Genomic DNA, 5,063 nt, shown 5'->3' with positions numbered 1-5,063 from the left:
AGAGAGAGAGAGAGAGAGAGAGAGAGAGAGAGAGAGAGAGAGAGAGAGAGAGAGAGAGAAAATCTATGCCTTACAGGTCATCACGGCAATGTTATATGTGGGGTGGAAATATTGAAGAAGTGTTGCCGGTATGCCGCCTTTGAAGCGTCAGACACCTCAGAAGTAGTCACTTCACAGAAACTGGTCATCCCAACAGACTGGGGCTCAGTTTAGTGTTCTGTAGAATAACATAAAAAGTGTGTTATGTGTGAGGCTGGAGAGATAGTTTAGTGGTTAAGAGCATTGGTTGTTCTTCCAGAGGTCCTGAGTTCAATTCCCAGCAATCACAACCCTCTGCAATGGAATCTGAAACCCTTGTCTGTCATGCAAATAAAGCGCTAATGTACATACACACATAAATCTTTTAAAAAATATAATAAAAACTTAAAAAAGATGTGTTGTGTGTTGTTGTTACATTGTGAATAGTTCATCTGAGGAAATACCTTTGCAGAGTTTAAACAGGTCTACCCATTTGGTCATAGACTCCCTGAACTGGTTGGTTGTGTGACACAAGCTAGAGTCATTAGAGAGAAAGCTCCCTCAATTCAGGAAATGACTCCATGAGATCCTGCTGTAGGGCATTTTCTCAATCAGTGATTGATGGGGAAAGCCCAGCCTATCGTGCCATCCTGAGCTGGTGCTCCTGGGTTCTATAAGAAAGCAGGCTGAGCAAGCCATGGGAAGCAATCCAGTAAACAACACCCCTCCATGGCCTCTGCATCAGTTCCTCCCTTCAGGTTCCAGCCCTGCTTGAGTTCCTGCCCTGACTTCCTCCACAGATGAATCTGGAAGTGTAAGCCAAGTAAACCCCTTTTCCTCCCGTATAGGAGGAGTAAGCCCTTTTCTCCCCAATATGCTTTTGGGTCATGGTGTTTCATTGCAGCAGTAGAAACCATAACTGGGACACTCCTGCGCACCACTGATCGCTACATGCAGTCCAAACTTGCGCTTCTGTGGTTTCACTTCTGTCTGACTCGTCACTGTGAGAGATAACAAAACACTTGTGTGGGAACTGAACTCTGTGTGCTAACTATAGAACCATATATTGACCGTAGATAGGGGTGTGTGTGTGTGTGTATGTGCGTGTGTGTGTGTGTGTGTGTGTGTGTGTATGTGTAATGGATAGGACCATTCAGTAAGAAACAATCATCAATGTAAGAGTTATAGTAAGAGGTATTGTGAATGTTATTAGTGTCTGTTAAGTGTTTGTTTTATGGTTCTGATTAGCACTTGTATGGGTATGTATGCACATATACTTTGGAAACTGGACACAGAGCCCTGCACATGCTAAGCACACGCTCTACCATGAGGCTATATTTCCAATCCCCGGAAGCAGTTCCATTTATATTTACGTACACACATATGAGGTAATTATATGGTGGCTCATCTTTCTTGTTAACTTGACAGGATTTAGAATTGCCATGGGAACAGACATCTGGGGATGTCTGCGAGAACGTTTAGAGAGGTTTAACTGAGGTGGGGAAACTCATCATGGATGTGGGTGGCATCAGTCCATGCTCTGGGGTCCCAGGCCGGGATAAGGCATGCTGAATGCTAGCATTCTTCCTGTTCTACTTCCGGATGCTCTGGGATCAGCTGCCTCACCACATCTTCCCTTTAGACCATGAGCCTAAATAAACCTTCCTTGATTGAACTGCTTCTGCCAAGAGTTTTGTCCCAACAATAGCTGATACAATTGTTTCCCTTGCAAGACCTATCAGCAAACTGCCCTCCCCACTCCTTCAAGTTCAAGACTCAGGCAATCAGACTTAGCTGAGGGTCCAGCCACAGCCTGTCCAGTACCAGCTCATGAGAGATATCCATCTGCCAATCCTACTGGCTTGTTAAGAACTCCTGATACCAGGTCCTACCTTAGAGCTCTGGAATCAGACTGTCTTCCCCCTGAAACTCCCGTTCCCATTGGATCCCGGCTTTAAGCATTATTAGCTCTTTAGTAAGAATGATATCAAAGCTCAACCCTTGTGAAATTACTAATAGGGCTAGGGACAGTGTAGTAATTGGGGATCAAAAGCACAAGGCCCAGGGCTTAGTGGTTAAGGCACTGAGTGCTCTTCTAGAGGTCCTGAGTTCAATTCCCAGTAACTACATGGTGGCTCACAATCATCTGTAATGGGGTCTGACACCCTCTTCTGGTGTGTCTGAAGGCAGCTATAGTGTACTCATATACATAAAATAAATAAATCTTAAAAAAAAAAAAGCACCAGGTCCCCAACTTAGCTGCTTCACAGCACTGGGGAAAACACACAATGGCCACGCCCATGTTGCACCACACACACGCCCACTACTAAGCAGTAACTGTGCCGTCAGGAAAAGGAAGTCCATCCAAGGCCGTTGAATTATTAAAACAGAAGGAAGAAAACAGGTATGGGTGAAAGCATAAACAATCCTGGCAGGCTCCCTCTGCTGCGTGAGAGATGGACAGGATGTGTTGCCAAGACTCTGTTCCAAAAGTCCAGAGCCAAGCAAGAGCCACATGAGAGTGTGGCAGCTGTGGAGAGAGGTGTGAGCTGGAGCGCTTCCTAGAGGTGTCATTTAGGGCAGGCCGGTTATCCAGTGTGGAGGGGGAAGGGCTCAACTGCAGGCTTATGCTTTCCTAGCTACTCACCTGCAGCAGCACATGGCTCAGAGAAAAGACGGCCAGACCATAAAACTCTACATGCCCTTAACTAAAAAGGAGGCGGGGAGCTCAGACAGGATTCAAAATTGAAAGCAAAAGTTTCCCTGCTGGCAATGAAACATTGTAGTTGCTTTGAGATGCAAGGGCTATGAGAAGCAGGCCTTAGAGCGGAGGGAAGGAGAGGACAGGCTCTCCAAGATGTGAGGCAAAAACAATGGAAGGATTCATGGAAACTCCAGTGATTCTAAACTACAGGAGAAAGAAATGAAATTGTAGATGTGCCATGGGGACCAGCGGCCAGAGAAGGCATGGGGTAGATAGGAGGGAGGTGGGGAGAGAGAGAGAGAGAGAGAGAGAGGAGAGAGAGAGAGAGAGAGAGAGAGAGAGAGAGAGAGAGAGAGAGAGAGAGAGAGAGAGAGAGAGAGAGAGAACACCCACCATGTCTTTACTCAAGAGATGTCTTGACTACAGGAAATGTTACTGTAACTATTCTTGTAACATTAGTATCCAGGGGCACCAGTAAACTTGGAGATAAAGCCATGTGACTGCCCACCCACATTACAGTGCTTCCTGCCTATATAATTCTAGGAAGGCCCAGAAGACCACTAACCTTGGTGAGTACTTAGTACATGGTCTGTGCCCGTGACTTCAGGACATCCTCATGGCCCCAAGGATGAGCCATTGCCATTTGCAGGGTAGGAAAGACAAGTCCAAAATATATTTCACCAGCAGGGAGCAGAGACAAAAATTACAAAGCTGCCGATGGTTTGGTCAGCTGAGATGACTTGGATGGGACCAGAGCTCTGAGAGTTATGTTCTGATGAGAAAAAGGAACACTCTGTGTCCACATCTTTGTTGATAAGGAGGGTTGCTCCTAGTACCCGCCGTATCTGTATACCACTGGCACCCTCTTATCTCTCTGCTGGACATGGCTTGGGTTATGTGTGTGTATTTTGGACTCACCCATTGGAACTGTGGCAAAGTTGGAGAGTTCAGAAGTCTTGGCACTTTCTAGGTGGTGTTATGTAACGGGGATGGAGCCTGGGTTGGATCGGGAGACCTGGGCTGAGTTCAGGAGAAGTCACTTATTAACTATGAGAGTGGTCAAGTTACATCACCTTGCTGGTGCCAGTGCTTTGTCACCAGAGGGAGGCTCAACTGAGTGGCCTTATAGGGACTTTCCTTGACTCCATGATTCAGCCGGCATTGACTTAAGTGTTTATGTCTGTGAAAACATACATCGGAAATGACCTGTAGTCAGCAGATTTTTGGTAGCTCAGATGATGTGTTCGTTCGATACGTGTGGTATGTAGAAATGTGTCCTTTGACACCTGTGTTTCTCCCATTGTGAGAGTAACCTGGAATGGAAAGGTTTAAAGTACCCTTAGGCTGGAGTTCATCTAGGATGTATTCAACTTCTCAGTCAGGCTACAGTGAACCCAATCTAAGCTTTGTTATCAGTTTCTTGACCTTCTCTTCCTCCTTTTGTGCTTCCGTAAACTGGAACTGAAAATGAATACCAGGCATAGTGCAGTCAAACACTTGGCATCTCAGAAGAATGTAAGAAGCCCAAGTTGTTGGTCTAGCTGGCTGGTCTGTGTTAGAGGGGGTCACTTGGTTTGGCTTATGGTTAGCTAAAAATTTAAAAGACATTTTTCCACAGAGAGATGGAGCCTGAGATCAAAACCCATAAACACTGGGAACTTGCCATTACCCAAAAAAAGAAAACTCAAGAGTGGCGTAGAAAAGCGTAATTGCTCTGTCAGGACCTCCTGACAATTCACCCTTCCCAGCCAATATGTCTGGGTCCGGCAAAAAGGGGTATCTGAAGACATCCGTCATCTGGGAAGACCCTTTGTTTCCTGTGTCTTGATTGGCCTATTTCCCAACCTCTGCCCTAGAGTGTGAGGAGAGATAGCTGATTTTATGTAAAAGTCACTGGGTTTATGTGTTCCTCAAACTAAAATGAATGAATGAATGAATGAATGAATGAATAAATAGATACATTAAAAAAATCTTTGAATAACCATCCTGTAGCCATTCTGTCTGTTTGAGCACTGCCTCCTGCCACCCTCCCAGTCTTCTTTCCCTCTCCCCACTTCTGCCGAGTCCATATTTTCTCCGACCTCCTGCTTCCTTCTCCTTTTTGTCCCTTAGCTTTTTGTAACTCATCTCGAATTCCTTCTCCAACTTTTGGTTTAGTGCTGTGAGGTTGATGGAGAGCCTTGGTGGAGAAGAGACAGGGGGTAAAAGGGCCAGATTCAAATCATCAGCCATGGGAGGGCAGAGGGAAGCCTTCACATAGTAGGGCTGAATTTGTATTGTTACAAGACCAACAGGAAGGTGAAGATCTCTCTCTCTCTCTCTCTCTCTCTCTCTCTCTCTC

The 5,063-nt window shown here is 45.7% G+C and overlaps 1 protein-coding gene across 7 annotated transcripts in view; it reads right to left on the bottom strand.

The window, feature by feature from the left end:
- The window catches only part of Rhobtb1 (Rho related BTB domain containing 1), a 132,584-nt gene that overhangs the window by 64,911 nt on the left and 62,610 nt on the right, over positions 1–5,063 (bottom strand). The window contains exon 1 of one of the 7 annotated variants that reach the window (XM_029542628.1): positions 3,929–4,596. The exons of the other annotated variants lie outside the window; for them this stretch is intronic. The gene's annotated coding sequence lies outside the window, so the exon portion shown is untranslated. Of the gene's footprint in view, positions 1–3,928; positions 4,597–5,063 lie in introns of those variants that run through there. 7 annotated transcript variants of the gene reach the window in all.

Source organism: Mus pahari, chromosome 9, assembly GCF_900095145.1.
Source record: "Mus pahari chromosome 9, PAHARI_EIJ_v1.1, whole genome shotgun sequence".
NCBI lineage: Eukaryota > Metazoa > Chordata > Mammalia > Rodentia > Muridae > Mus > Mus pahari.
This window is presented reverse-complemented; position numbering and strand designations above follow the sequence as displayed.